This window comes from Stegodyphus dumicola, chromosome 9 (assembly GCF_044657685.1).
Source record: "Stegodyphus dumicola isolate Sdum_Otavi_A_Nest chromosome 9, ASM4465768v1".
NCBI lineage: Eukaryota > Metazoa > Arthropoda > Arachnida > Araneae > Eresidae > Stegodyphus > Stegodyphus dumicola.
In genome coordinates this window covers 190,259,730-190,276,540 of record NC_140776.1, presented here as the reverse complement: position 1 = coordinate 190,276,540, position 16,811 = coordinate 190,259,730, and the positions used below count along the sequence as shown (strand labels likewise).

Sequence of the window (16,811 nt, the reverse complement as noted above, 5' to 3'; positions counted from 1 at the left end):
CCGTCGGGACTTCGGCGATTCGGGATTATCTATTTTTCTGGATTATAGATCATCAGTATAAATCTTGTAAGATGGCATGCAGAAATTATAAAATTAAAAATATGCAACCATAATTTATGAAATAAAGAACAATTATGATCTAAAGGGTATCAAAATTTACAAAAAAAAGCTTAATATTTATTTGTTTACTTTATTAAACATTTATTTCAATGTAAGTTGTTTAAGTTGCTTTGTTTTTTATGTGATAATACTTTCTCTTTAATTCTATAACTAGACATAATTTCTTGTTCAGTTGCAAAGTTCCGCTGTTCAAGTCCTATAATTGCTGTGTCGAGAATACCGACTAATTTGTCAATCGAAATTTTTTCGTTTTCAATAACCTCTGTGTCACTTTCTTCGCTATTGGAAGCGAATTATAATGACAAGGAATTTGATTTAAATCATATCAAAGACGGAGTACATCGAGGTGAAATACTACATTTAGTAAGGAATTATAAGCCAAATAAAATAAAAACATCTGCCCTGAAGATAAGGATAGTACTGACAGATCAACTTCCAATTCATTGCGCGCTGCTGCGTTGAAGATAAACAAAGTTTAGATAAAAAAAGGTTAACGTTTAGATAAACAAAGGATATGCCTTTATCCATTTTTTTGTTTAATGGACCTCGAAACGTACTTTCGCTTTGATGCTCCTTTACATATTAGTAAATATATATCAGAAATTCTATTTGACATAATCAAAAGTTCAAGCTTACTTTTGTAAAATTGCTCTAAGAGTCTGCAAAAAATAATAAGCCGGATCCATTTCGAAGATTAAGGAACAACGCAATCATCAACATTAACTGAAATAGATAATTAGATAATTTTAGCTTATACCGTCCGTTATACATTAAACGCACATGCGTAAACATATTCTGTGCTTGCGCACACACATATGCGCAGTCGTAAAGGTGTTACGCGCAAGCGACGCATGCGCAGAAAGTTTTTAGCTTTGAGGTTCGGATTCCAGATTATGGGTGTCCAAATTAACGACTTTTGACTGTATTTATTTTCCTGCATTGTCCCAGTGCAGATTTTCCAACGAGCTGGCAATAAAGCTTTTACAGTCATTGACTTCATCAAAAAGAGGATCCATGCTTATTGCATTATTTGAGAGAACTTCATTTCATTTATACTTTCACCCAAAGCTTCTGTTGCAGACCATGTTCATTCACTGCTGTATATCCAAATAAAAGGTTCTGCTCCATCAAAACAATTTTCCCATGCTTCAGTTCCAGAAAGAATTCATCCTAAAATGTTGTGAGCACTCATAGGCTTGTATTAATGTCATTTGTGTGTATGTCGAACTTTTAAAATTAAAATACGTAAGTGGGAAAATATGAATAACTGGCTGGGACGCAAGTACCACATCATCAGACGAGGCCAGTTCCGGTCAAAAGAGGATGTCTGGTAAGCCTAATGATATTCCAAGTTTTCTGTCAATTCAGCTAATATCTTAATCTTCATAAGGAAATAATAAATAACAATGTTAACAATGCTCCGTCATGTAACAATGTTCTGCTAACAGTGTTCTGTTAATAGCATTTTGTTCTTTGTGTTTAATCAATATCTTAATTTTCTGCCATAAGCAAAGCTAATATTTAAATAACAATGTTCCGTTATGTAACAATGTTCCCTTAATAATGTTATGTTTTTTGTGTTTAAATGAATGAATAAATATTTATTTAAATATGGACTAAATATTTAACTACCTTTTGAATTTAGGTGAACTGTTGTTGGAATGGGAAGGTCGTCCAGCTCGTATTGTCCGCCCAGGTGTTCAAACTGTCAATGGCGTCATACATGTGATCGATCGTATTATGATGATGAGGCGTGATCTTACCAAATCGGGTGCTCCCGTTAGTCCACTTAGCAATGGCTTCTTATCCATCATTCCAGCTTTTTTTTTCTGTCGCCATCTTTTTCTGAAGACCAACACATGGTAGAAAGTATAAAGGAACACATAAAAGGCGCCAAAAACTTCTGTAAAACTTCTGTGGTTAAGGGGAAAAAAGAAATATTTTTGCAAAAAAACTTTGTGAAATGTGCATATTAGAAGAAGAGGTGATTTCTGTGCAGTCTCCATACCGATGCCAGAAAATGTATTACAAATTCACGAAGTGAAGTGCAACAGTGTAAAAAAAATTATGTTTTGGGAGAGGGTATAAATGAAATTCAGAAGTTTGCTTATAATTCATAGAAAGCCAAAAAGTGGCAAAGGAGAAAAATTTGTGAGCACCTTTTGAATAGAATTAATCAAAATGCGTTAAATGCCGAAGAGTAAAATTTATTACAACGTCCAAACTCATTTTTTAAATACAGTACTAATCGCGAAATTTTCTGTTGATGTGCAGTTGTTTATGTATAAGAGGAGAAAGTACGATTCCAGAATACTTGGGATTTTATAGGAATATTCCAAGAATCCTCTATTACGATTCTTTCCTACTTTTTAAAATTTGTTATTACAAAAATTATTCAAAACGAAGCAATACACAGATTGAAGTGTGTGGAAAACTATTTATTTTCACAGATTGAAGTGTGTCGAAGTTTATTTATTTTATTAATGGCAAATTCTATGTTTTGTAGAATACAATCATCAGTTATAGTTTGCTTATTAAAAATGGTATCACACAGCTGCTTCGAAAATGATCATTACTTAGCTGTAGATTGAAAATAATTTGAAAACAAAGGGATTGTATATATATATATATATATATATTTACTAAAGAAATATTGATTATATTATCTCCTACAATTAATTTTAGTAGAATTATCTTAAAAGAGTGAATCCATAGTTAGTAAGTTCAATTTCTAAAATTGTTTTAAAGTAACTTGAATGTAAATTGTTAAAAATGTTTAACGGGGACTTGAATTAAATCATGAATAACAATTATATATATATATATATATATATATATATAATTTATAATAAGAAATCTTTCCATATACCATCTCCAAGAAATATAAATTTAAAACCATAAAATTTAAAACCAAAAAAGTTTTTTTAGAATAGTATTTTGTGTCCTTGGAGATGGTATATGGGAAGATTTCTTATTATAATTTATTGGTTTATTACTTTGCAGCTCTAGCGCAAGTTTTAGGCTTTTTAATTTACTTTTAATTACTTTATATATATATATTATATATGTATTTATATGTATAGTATGCCCATATTATACTTATAAATTATAATTTTGACATTAATTGACCTAAAAGTACACGAGAATATAACTTACTCAGTTCTACTTATAAAAGCTTTGCTAGCGAAACTAATTAAAATTAATGAATTAGATCTGTTCTGCGAGACCATGTTGTTTAATGTAGTTTATTACTTGGATATTGTAGTAAATTGTTCTCCCAAAAAAGACTGTTATTCTTGTGATACTAAATCATTATTATTTGCAATAATATTATTATTACTTGTGTAGCGAGATATTTTTTGTATATATGTAATGAAGAAACACACCCTTGTTGAAATCCTTCATAGCACACTCTGCTGTTTTGACAGTTTGCAGTAATATATGCTTGAATGTTAATGTTTGACCAATGTATGGAAATGTAAATCTTACTGTAAATGGATATAAATGGAGGCCCACTTTGGGTCACGAAATACTACAGCAAGGAAAAATTCTGACTTGCTTTAGTTTTTCCTATTTTTGTGCACAGTTGGACTAGATGGCATTATATGGGTGCTACGATTTCGTAGTATCTCGTATTGTTATGGTTACTATTTAATTACAAAAATTGTTTGTGATTATTATTGCAGCAGCATATAGTGAACCATTTGCTATAGGTATTATTAGATAGGAATAAAACGTTATTTTTTATGGTCTTCGTTCCCCTTACTGTGAATTAATAAGTTTGTAAATCCTGTATTTTAAAGTATGAATTATTTGTTAAACGACTTTTCTTTAATTTTCTGAAATTGTATTACAATTACAAATTTCATGATGGATATGGACTTTTCGAGAGATTCTGATTTAAATTGCATGTTTGTAAACCATTCACCTTTCACTATTATGTAATAAATAAGTTATCCTTTTTCTATCTAATTGCAGAACTTTCAAGGTTTTTAAACTGTGAAATTTATATAAATATGTATTTATTTCTCTGAAGCATATATAACTTTTTGGCTCATATTAGCATTTTAAAACAAATATATATATGTATATATATATATATGTATATATATATATATATATATATATATATATAAATTGGTAGTTTTTAAATAGTATTTTTAAAGCTGAAATTCAGGTTTTTTTAAACAAAAATAAACAAATAAAATGTGAAATGAATATTTAAGAATCAAAAAAGGGCAAAAGAGGCTACTAGAATATTCAAAATGAAAATTACGTAATTTTAACCATTTAACTTTAAGAATTTTAAGATAAAATATTTAGGACAAATATGCATACTATAATTTTTAAATTGTGGAAATTTACTCACTTGAATTTTGACCTTTTTAAATTAACATATTTAAAAAACACATAAAGTAAAAAACATGCTATAATTAAAAAAAATTGTGAACTTTTTCGGTTTGAATTTTTTAATATTTTAATCTAAAACTTTTACGGCAAAATTGCACACTTTGAATTTATCTGTTTTGATGCAAATTACAAAAGAGTTCTAAATGTTCTCTCAGTTGGTTCAGTGATAAATATCAGTGACACCTTCGGAAAATGCATTTGTATTTAACTAACACAGTGTTGATTAAAATGTTCAAATGGGAAACGTATATTTGTGAGCAATTTAAATATTTAATTTGTCAAGATTGTTTTTAATTAGCCTTTTTATTAATTTACATTTAGCTTTTATAATAATTAATTTATATTAAGCCTTTGTTTATCTTTAATATCTTAATATTATTTTTTTAAATATCTTAACCCTTTTTAATAGCTTTGACAGCAATGAAAAGCAATATTTAGTTATCGTCATGCCTGCAAATTTAACATAAAATATTAAGTAAGTTTATTGCGTACCACTCACCATTCTTCTACATTGAGTGCTGATTGATTTCAAATTTCTTATCATGTTATTTTAGTATACTGTAGTGATTTTTTTATTATGTTATTTCAGTATACTGTAGCGATTTTTTATTATGTTATTTCAGTATGCTGTAGTAATTTTTTATCATGTCCTGGTTGTATTGATATGAATATTGTTGCTTAACCCTTTGCGGCACAGTGTGTCCAGTCTGGACACACCTAAAAATTTCCTTCTGTACGCACAGAAAATTGAATGAAAAATTATTTATAGGTTACTCTGAGCGTTCCTTATTTATAGCAGCTCAACACATATGGCACTTATGGCAGCTCAACACAAACCAGTCCATATATTTCAGCCATGTTTAGTTTTTAAAGTCCCTCATTTTCAAAGAAATCTTCCAGATCTTCTTTAGGGTATAAAAGGAATTGTTTCAAAAGTAATTTCTATGTTATTTTTTTTTTTTTTTTTTTTTGCAGTATGTTAATCTCCTTATTCTATATTAGTTTTAAATTTTTACCTTGAAATCTCGCCTAAAATGAAACGGTGAACCCTAGGTGTGCCCAGAGCGGGCTCACCGATAATCTAGGACAGGTGAGAGTCTGTATTCTTTGTTTCTCCGCATCTCATCGGTCAGTTCATTGACAACAATGCTCGTTTCAGCACTTTTTTTGAAGCTGTTATTTAATCAGTGTCTCCACTTTGGGCATGCAAACGGAATTAAAAGATAAGTGCTATCTTCACAAAATTTTACTTGTGTACTCCTCTAGGGCTAGTTAGACAGCCTACCCTTTTTTTTTTTAATCAAAACTCCAACTTTAAAAGGTAGCGTGCCGGAAAGTGTTAAGCGAAAAAGTTTTCCTTCTTGTGCTCGAAATGCGATCGAATCAATCCAAAATTAGTTTTAATAAAAATTAACGCAAGCTTCGAAATTTTCAGTGACATAGAAATATATTTAAAAGCATTATGCTCTTATTTATAATGTGATTTTAGAGAATGTTGCATACCAGCAAACATTTGAAGAATATACAATGCTTCCTGAAAGTACATGTATCAACCGAAATAGCTCACTCTCTCCGTAACACTCGAGATAAATTGAAAATAACCAACAGAGGGCAACTTTAGTCATAGGTCCCTTGAAAAATGATAAAACATAAGGCTCATACATTGGCGTAATAAACGGGGTTCGAATGAAAAGTGACCGACAAAGGGAACTTCTCCCTAAGGGGTAGATGTCAAATTTTCGTTGCAGTGTACCCTTGGTACGTTGTTAACCAAGGATAACAATGGTAACACTTTCAAACCCTTGGTAACACTAAATATTCTACGTAATATTTAGTGAAATTTTGAAAATACATAAATATTTGGTGTAGCGACAATACAAGTTTTCAATAAGAAGTGAATGAGGGCAAAATACCATTGCGTCCGTTTTTGTAGCCTTTTGTCATTACAAAGTTCATTTCCAGCTCTAAATATTAAGTTCTATTTCACTCCCAAACAAAATACAGGCTGAAAATTTTTTAAGTGAAAATGCTTGAATAATGAAATAAACAAATCAGATTCTTTTTACGTAAAGGGAGGTGTTACACAACAAATAACACTAAAACAAATTATACTAATTTTTTGGTTGAAAGCTAGATAAATGTAAAAATTCGGGTAGAAAATTATTCTTGATAGTATTAGATTATAATAATTAAGCAGAACTATGAAATTTGCAAAGATAATACTTTAGGATTAGCATAGTCCTCCAACCGAACATGGGCCCAAAATTTGAATTTTGAATTTTTTTTATTATCTATTTAAAATTTTGTTGAACTTTAATGAATTTCTGATTAACAGAACTCTACGATTTCAAAGCAAGCAATGGTAGCACTGTGCGGGGGAAAAAAAAAAAAAAATTATCTCCAGCGCGTGAGACTGTGTATCGGAAATTCTAAAGATATGCTGTTTTGATGTGTTAAAATATTTTGTGGTATTGCTGTCGAATCGAATTTTATGTGTTTTAAGTGCGAAGAACATGATAATTAATATGTAAAGGAAACACACAAAACGTGAAAAAAAAAACCTTTTGGGTATAATATAAAATCTGAAAGCTTTCCTTTCTTTCTTTTTTTTTTTTCTTTTTTTTTTTTTTTTTGTTAACTTTAATTCTATCTTCTCGTGTTTCACAAAATATACCACGAAATAAGAATAAGTTATATCACAAACAAACTAAATGAATAAAAGTCCAAATAGCACTTATAATAACCCAAAAGGATCAAAGATTTTTGAAGCGGCATTGAAAATACAACATTTTGTTTGGTCATTTGACTGGATGAAATCAATAACGTCTTGAGCATTAAAACAGAAGGTATCCTTAATTGTATCCCAATGAAGTCCAAGAATATTTGAGGGGAAATCACAGTCAGGCAATTTAAAGCTAACGAAGTTTTTACTTGATTTGTATTGGTCCTTTAAAGTATTCGAATTTGAATTCCATTTGGTCAGAGTCATTGATGCCCTTTTTATTATATCATTGGCTTTATGATATATTTGTACAGCTTCCTCCTCCATATCTGATCCTTTTTGTGTAATCGAATTGTTAAATATTTGTAAGGCCATTTCATTTTGTTCTTCGTCGGAAATATTTTTAATTCCTATAGATTAAATATCCCAAAACGATTCGAAGCTTTTTAAAAGTTTCTCTTCTACACTTACGTTTAAACATGCATCATGGATTAAAAAGCCTGATGAAGAAAATTTGCCTTGTATACACCACCCAAATAAGGTTTTCATCGCTACGGCATTTCTGTTTATCCTTTTTATTTCTTCGTTCGCAATTTTTCACATAACGTCCGCGCCGATTAAATATAACACAGGGCTCTAATATTAGGTGGTAACAATTTGAAGCGACACTTATAGTGAACCAACGCAAAATGCTAAAACGAAATTAATAGTCCTTCTGGGTTAACGCCCTTTGGTCTAATTATTTCAAAAATCATTATCTGAATAAGAAACAACTATCAGGTATACTCGATAAGTTTGAGAACTGATAACACGGGCAACATGGCAAGAGTTCAGATTTAGCTGAGGTTTTTTTTAACCATAATTTGGAGTAGCTAAACCTTTGTGGCAGGCAGATTGCCCTTTAAGTAGTTAAATCCAACACAATGAATTTAGAGTATAGGTAGGTTAAACCATCAAGGAAAATGCGTACAAAATGTTACTATGTGATCCACTGAATGCTAGCTTAACAAACACTATACCCTTTTGAAACCATCAAAATATGTACACTTTCCTGTTGGCAAGTGAAATCGATGAATTTAGTGAATCGATGAATCTCCAAGTGGAAATCATTCCATCTGCTCCAAAGCATAGCAATGCGATTGGCCAGACCAGCTAATTGTTTGCAGGGAAGAAGAACCCGGTACTTGAAATTCCGATCCCAAAATAGCTGCGTAGATTTGTGCTCCAAATTAATCGGGGGAATTAATCTGATTGGCCAATAGAAGGAAGCAAAACGTTGACTCTCCTCACTCTGATGTTTATTGAGACTCCAGTATTGAGTCCCAGTTAACATTTGATGTAACGCTACACTCTTATTTCCTGAAGCGATTCTTGCTAGGTGAAGCTGATCATGTCCACTCGAAGTTTTGTCAATCCTTTGCTCAAACTGTGGTAATTATTGTATTTTCATCAAATAATTATGTGTAAAAATACCCAAATTTCACTTTTACTTCCGGAATCTTGTGGTCAATTTCAAAAGCTCTCAATATTAGATCAGAACGAATGTAGCTTTAATCATAAACATCTGCCATTCTATGGGTTAAAAACACTGAAGTTTCCACAGATATCGGTGACTGGTGAATATAACCAATTATATACACCGCGCGCCCCCTCCCCCTCCCCAAATAAAGCTCTATATCACCCATTCTACTGGTCCGAATGCGAAATTCAACTTGCATTTTCATGTCTCGAAAGAATGACTTAGGATATGTATTAGATTTATATATAGCATCATTCTAACATAGGTATTTTGATACAAAATGTGACTTTTTCTGAAATAACGTACCAATTTTTTTCCACATTTCGATTCTGCGACTCATATTACGCCAAAGTGCCAAGTTTTGTAAAATTGCACGAGTAGTTTCTAAAAAATTAGCTCCTAAATTTTAACTCTGCAATGTTAATTGAATTTGATATATGTTTATTAATATCTCTTTTTTATGAAACTTACTTGATTCCTTCTTCCTTAATTCGAAGTTTAGGCTTAATCCAAATATAATTCATGACATTTTTATGAGTTATTTTTTAAATTTGTATTTTTAAATATTTTTCATAAATTTTTCGAAAACATTTTTGTATTATAACCTATAAAGTTTTTAATATCAATCTTAAAGTAAATGTATTTCTAGGCATACGTGCAAAGAATTAGAGTATTTTAATCAAAGTTTCTAAGATATACATGAATTTACATATTGATGCGTTTTGAAATTTGGCATACATGTTATAAGCGATAATAGCGCCAAATGCGGTTTACGCACTTTGTTGAAATTATTTGAAAGTATGAACGATGACTTTTTTCGTTCGTGTGCAATAAAGAAAAGGATAGGAAAATAGGTTGCTCTAAATTAAGAAGTTCGCCAAGTGAATTATTGGCGCAAACTAAAAAATGCGCCAAGATAAATTTTTGAATTTCTCCCTAAATTTCTCGCTACATTTTACAGAATTTAATATTTAGGCATAATTTGAGTCGCAGAATTGAGCTATGGAAAAAAAAATTGGCATGTCATATCAGAAAAAGTCCGATTATGTGTCAAAATACTTACATTAGAATAATGCTATATATAAATCTAATACATATCCTAAGCCGAGGCTCCAAGACATGAAAAATGCAATTTGAATTTCGTCATTTGGCCCAGTAGAACGGGAGATATAGAGCTATCCCATTTTATTTTTTATTTATTTATTTATTTTTTGCTTCAGTGTACATACGCATTGTATACTCTGAACAACCTCATATCGATCTGTGTTATAACACTTCAGTGTATTAGTTTGTTCTGACGTCGATTTACGACGACGAAAGGGGCTTGCTGCATAGGATCGTCGTTGGTTTCACTTGCTAACCAGTACTAACCAGTTTCTTTAGAAAGTTCTTCACTAGCTTGCGTCTAATGCAAGTAGCATTTCGAATACTTTAGATTAATGAATTAGTCATGCCTTAAAAGCAGAACAGAAATCATTAATTCCAAAACCGAACGATTTCTGTTTGGTAGCTGTTCTTTAAATTCGTTCTCAAATATCATGGTCAACTTCAGTAAAATGCCGGAAACAAACAAAACAAAAAAAAAGGTCTGTGTGTGTATGGTCATAAATATCTCCTCTAACTTTACATGTAAAGATACAGAATTTTTATTTTTTAATGGTATAAAACATAATAAATACTTTAATCTGCAGAATAGTTAAGTATGAAAGGCTAAAATTTATTTTTCAGTGTCTTTCCATTTCTAGCTTTGAGACAAAACACGCAGAGTGTCTTCATAAAACTCTGCATCTTATTTTAGCAAACTTCTATTTCGTAAAGTACATATTAGATACGCATTTGTGAGATGTCATCTTTCACGACCGACAGATGGCGCTACCAGCTTTCTGATAGAATTGCTTTTGTAAATAATACGCATACGAGGCCGCCATGACAACAAAAGAGGTGCAAGATGTTAAAAGATGTTTACCACGTTCTAAAGACGCAAGAAATTTTGTTTTTTATTTTTTTTATTGTGACAACTTTTCTGTAAATATTCGTGCTCCTGTTGTCCATTTTCATAGTCTGTAAAAGTCGTCAATAATTTTCATTAAATGTTTAATGTCAGCTGGACTAGTTTACGTATTCCTCAAGACACTAAATTCTTCAGCCATATTATGAAGTGTGTTCACAGACGTCAAGGTAAGATATATTCTCCCCATATAATTAAAAAAATATCTACATTTATTGAAAGCTCCGGTGCTCAGAGTCGTAGCTAGGGTTTTCAGCGCCCAGGGACAACTGAAGATTTCGCCCCCCTACTGCTTGCCAAGGATGGAAAACATTTAATTCTAAAATGTCGTAACATCAGTTCGGCGCCCCTTGGATTCTGCGCCCGGGGACAGATGCCCCCCTCTAGCTACACCCCTGCCGGTGCTACTTTGGTAGACGGTTGCACAGATTTTAGCGATTTTACAAATCGCACAGATTTTAGCGATCTACAAATTTAATCAAATGTTTTAAACATTATTTATGGCTGTTAAATATTAAAATACAATTTAATTTTGCATAGCTCCTCATGGAAGGTTAGTGAACGTACCAGATGAAATCTGCGAACTATATCATTTATGTTCATAAAATAATAAGCATCTAATAACAATATCTGTAATAGTTTCACAGCAACTAGTTACATGTTTTATAAACGATACCTTTGAAGCTCAGTGGTAAATAACTCAGAATTGAGTGCCCCTTTTAAAAAGCAACACTGCGCAGTTTCGAACTCCATGGAAAAATCATTTGATGTCAAATAGTTTCATTTCCGTTTTATGTATACAGTAGCATTTAGATGGTAGGCAAAGTTTCTTCATTATATGCAGTTAGCCTTTACTTCCCTCGGGAAGAAAAAGCTAGTCGTAAATAAAATATGATTTATTGAACACCTAGAAGAAAATTTCTCTGATGTGTTTATTTGGTCTCTGATGTGTTCATTGAATTATGTCCGAAGGGGCGTTTTGTTAACATTTTGTGTGTTGTGTATTACCTTTATTTATTAAATAGCATGTTCTTCGCACTTAAAGTTCAGTTCAAGAGAAATATCACAGAATAATTTTAAATTGAGCATATCTTTGGAATTTCCGATATGCAGTCTCATGCGCTGGAGATAAATTATTTATTTTTTTTTTTTCTGTACAACGTTGCTATTGATCGCTTTGAAGTCCTTGAGTTTGGTAATCAAAAATTCGTTAAAGTTTCACAAAATATGAAGAAAATAAAACACATTCCAAACTTCAAATTTTGGCTTCCCGATACCCATATTTGCAGTAGAATTACGTCATTCAAAATTGGATGGATCTAGCTACCGTTGTTTTATCACAATGCGAGAAACATACATACATTGATGCAGATTATTCATTATTTAATTTCTTCAAATATAATACAAGTATATTTGATGGCAACAGTTTGGAAAAAAGAAACGGATATTCAGAGTGATTCGACGCAAAGTCGCCCCTATATTTACACATATAAGGGGAAAAATGAACAATAAAAGTGTAGTATTGTAACCTTGGCTACTAATGTTTAAAATTAATTTATGTCTAGGAACAGCATGAATTATAAACAAATAGCTGAGTTATTGCATTTTATTTTCCAGCTATCGAAATGCGACGCTACGAGCAACGTTTTTAAACCAAAACCTAGCAATCATGAATCAGAACTAGAACTAGTTGCCATTCAGCATAAATAAATTTAAATATGAATATGAACTACTTATTGCCATTCAGCATAAAAGAAATATAAATATGAATATTAACAAAATATTAAAGTTAATTTTATAAAGTAATTAAACACATGAATAAATATATGAAATAAAAAATAATTATTTCTCATGCAATAACTGGGCCACTACACTACTTACATTTGTCTTCTTCTGCAATGGGAATTTGAAAATAAGCTTTGAATAAATCAATTTTAGAAAAAATATTTGTACCTCTTAAAATATGATGAAAATCTTCAATGCGAGGAATTGGGTATCGATCAGGTATCGTCTGCGCATTCAATCGTCGGTAGTCTCCGCAAGGACGGTATGAACCATCCTTTTTCGTAACAAGGTGCAAGGGGCTTGACCACTGGGAGTTTGATGGACGAATTATTCCATTGTCAAGCATAAATTTAAATTCCTCTTTAGCTATAGCTAAGCGTTTTGGATCGAGCTGTCGTGCCTTTGAATAAACGGGTTGACCACCTGTCGTAATAAAATGTGTAACACCATGTTTAATTTGTGTAGGAAAAAGGTTAGGTTTAGAAATTTCGGGATATTTCGACAGTAAATCGAAAATTTTTATGGATTTATTTAATGTTATTACTGAGTAATCACTGGAAATAGCAGCGGCATCACACTGGACGCAAAGCTGTGTTACGCCATCAATTAATTTTTTCTTATTTATATCGATAAGCAATTTATATTTGTGAAGAAAGTCAGCTCCTAAAATACCTTTTGTGACATCAGCAATTATGAATGGAAACTGAAAATCACGACGTAATCCCAAATCAAGAGTTAGCGTTTTTATGCCATAAGTGGAAATATCTGTGCCATTAGCTGCATACAGTTTGTATTCAGTTTTACATTTATTCTGTGAAGTAGCAGGAATTATGCTTACGTCAGCTCCGCTGTCAATAAGAAAGTGCAAATTTGATCTTCGGTCACGAACGAATAAACGAAATTTGCGACAATCCTTCATATTTTCTGCAGCAGCGTTTGCCGCTGAACCTACTGCAGATTCGAGTTTTCCTGGTTTTTGGAATCGTTTTTTACCCAAGCACACGGAGGCTGGCATTTCTCTGGAATACATTTTGCTCCAAATCGAAAGTGACAGAAACAAAATTTGCCAGTAGGGTCATATCGTTTACGAGATCGGCTTCGAGATCGTGAACGTGAATTACGTAAATCCGAGTCCCTGCGTCGTGAGCGAATGGTTATTTGATCAATTTTTTGTTCAAGAAAGGTAATTCTTTGCAACAAATCATTTGCGGGAACGGAAGGAGCATTAGTACTAAATACTTCTGGTTTCCGATTCATATCACTAATTTTATCTGCCATAGACGCTAACTTGGTTACATCTTCATCACTGACTAATAATATATTTTTTATTCAGGTAGCTTCTCCAGCCATAAAGTTTTGATTAGATTTTCAGACACATCTGTAGTAGCAACTGATCTCAACTTCTGCAAAAGTTGGCTTGGTTTCATGTCTCCAAGTTCGATACCAGTAATCAAACGTTTAATCCGTACATTTTCACTTTCTTTGAATAAAAGTAATAACCTAATTTTAGCATCCGAATATTTTGTGGCACTATCGTTCGTTACAATGTCCCAAATATTTTCGACGAACTTAGGTTCAAGCTGTGAAACTAAATAATTAAATTTCGTTTCTTCTGAAACGATATTACTAATTTTGAACTGAGCTTCAACTTGAAAAAACCCTATTTCCGGTTTATCAGTCCAAGAAGGATGTATTTTTATACTCACCTTATGAAGCTCCGGTGACTGCATCGTATCTTTCATAGCAGTTTCAGAAGAGTCATTTGTTGACATTTCGAAAATTAATCAGGGTCACCACGATGTAGCCTTGGCTACTAATGTTTAAAATTAATTTATGACTAGGAACAGCGATAATTATAAACAAATAGCTAAGTTATTGCATTTTATTTTCCAGCTATCGAAATGCGACGCTACGAGCAACGTTTTTAAACCAAAACCTAGCAATCATGAATCAGAACTAGAACTAGTTGCCATTCAGCATAAATAAATTTAAATATAAATATGAACTACTTATTGCCATTCAGCATAAAAGAAATATAAATATGAATATTAACAAAATATTAAAGTTAATTTTATAAAGTAATTAAACACATGAATAAATATATGAAATAAAAAATAATTATTTCTCATCCAATAACTGGGCCACTACAGTACACACAAGATACATATTTTACGCAAGTGTGTATTGCCATAGTTTCGTGAAGATAATTTTAGACAGTTAATTCGGTGCGTTGTTAAATATGAGAATTTAACTTATCTGTACTTAAGAAAAGCTGCAATTTAAATGTTCAGAAATATCTTCCACGTTAGCTTTCATCTCGTGACAGAAAGTAAACTGGTGGAAAATAAGCTTCGTCATGTTCATTATCGGACGATAGACTACATTAGTTTAGGAATAACAGGAATTCTGAAAGCAAGGGTTTTAAACAGAAATAGTCACGTATGAAATGTGAAATTGGCTTTGGAAATTTGTTTCTACTAATAAATTTAGTCAAAAATGCAGCATGTTAGGTAAGCGAAAAAGTCTCAGTTTTCTTACCGGGTTGTTAATTTAATAGTCTAGTAATGCCAGCATTCGAATTCCGAGAAATGTTATCAGATAATGACAAACTGAGGAGCGAATTCTAGATATAAATTCTAGGACAGTCTTTGCACATTAAGTCGCATAGTGTATTCACTAATTACAGCATTTGTCATGTAAGGGAAGACACCTGTAGGATAAGGAGATTTGTAAGGTTATATTCGACTATGTTATTTTAAGTTTTAATTGTTTGTTATATGGCCAATGTTGTATCTATCGCTTAAATTTCCTAATTTAAAACTAGAAAAATAATTAAATGTTAATATTAGGGAAATACAGAAACATATATAGGAAAGAAAAACAAGAAAGCTAAAATAAAAATCTGGAAGTTTTCAGATTTTATATTACACCCGTGGGCTTTCTTAACGTTTTTTGTGCGCTACTTTTATTTATTAAATATCATGTTCTTCGCACTTAAACGCCCACCAGCGGCCGAGCGGTAAAGTCGCTGAACACTGGTAATTCGGTCCGAGATTCGAATCCCGCGAACGTGCTGGCTGCATGGGCGTTTTCGTGGTTTTCCCCATGTGTAACGTACATACAAGCCAGTTTCCCTTAGAAAGTCCTCCACGAAGGCATCCCTCCTCTTAGGCAGATAGCCCTCAAGTCTTTTCCATAATCACACACTTCGCACTTAAACCACAAAATTTAATTCAACAGTAATGTCACAAAATAATTTAAAAACAGCATACCTTTAGAATTTACGATACACAGTCTGGCGCGCTGTAGATAATTTTTTTTCCCGTACAGTGTTGCCATTGCTCGCTTTCAAATCGTTTAATTTGTTAATAAAATATTCGTTAAGTGTTCCAAAACATGAAAATTGATAACAAAACAAATTTTAAATTCAAATTCGGTCTTCTACATGCCCATATTCTACATTGACTACCAACAAGTATTTGGACACCTGTGATAGAAAAGAAAAACTAACTTTATTCAAAAACAATAGTTGGTAGAGCCTCCACGAGAGGTAATTACACCGTGGACCCTCCGGGGCATACTTTCCACAAGTCTTTGTATGACATCTAATGATATTTTCTTCCACTCGGCTTGCAGAAGACATAGAAGTTCCTTCACCGATTTCGCACTGGTAGTGCACCCCTGAATTCGGCGATGCAACTCGTCCCAGAGGTTCTCGATAGGGTTCAGGTCTGGACTCTGGGCAGGCCAGTTCATTCGATGAACTCCATTGACACCATACCAAGCCTTGGTTAACGTCGAAACATGACAACTGGCATTGTCGTCCTGAAAGTAACAGGGGTCCAACCCGTAAAACTGCCACAACGGATGAAGCACATTGTCATCCAAAATAGTGCAGTAGGCATCGGAGTTGAGCTTACCATGAATGGGGACCGAGGGTCCCAGCCCATACCAGGAGAAACACCCAAGACCATAATTCCACCTTCGCCGAACTTGAATGTTGGCACAATGCATTCTGGCAGGAGACGTTCTCCAGATAGACGCCAGACCCAGACCCTGCCATCCGAACGGTAAAGGGTGAACCTTGATTCGTCACTCCAAAGAACCCGTTTCCACTGATCTAGGGTCCAATTTCGATGTGCTTTGCACCACATTAACAGAGCTGCACGGTTGGACTTTGTGATCAAAGGCTTATGGGCAGCAGCACGACCATGAAAACCAAGCAGATGTGCTTCCTTACGGATGGT

At 32.6% G+C, this 16,811-nt stretch overlaps 1 protein-coding gene and 1 long non-coding RNA gene across 2 annotated transcripts in view; both read left to right on the top strand.

The window, feature by feature from the left end:
- LOC146995595 (uncharacterized) overlaps positions 1 to 4,087 on the top strand; it is a 169,624-nt gene extending 165,537 nt beyond the window's left edge. Inside the window, exon 25 of the mRNA XM_085824480.1 lies at positions 1,766 to 4,087. The gene's annotated coding sequence lies outside the window, so the exon portion shown is untranslated. The remainder of the gene's footprint in view (positions 1 to 1,765) is intronic.
- A 6,476-nt stretch (positions 4,088 to 10,563) lies between these two features.
- LOC146995594 (uncharacterized) overlaps positions 10,564 to 16,811 on the top strand; it is a 31,155-nt gene continuing 24,907 nt past the window's right edge. The window contains exon 1 of the long non-coding RNA XR_015043168.1: positions 10,564 to 10,949. This is a non-coding gene — a long non-coding RNA (uncharacterized LOC146995594). The remainder of the gene's footprint in view (positions 10,950 to 16,811) is intronic.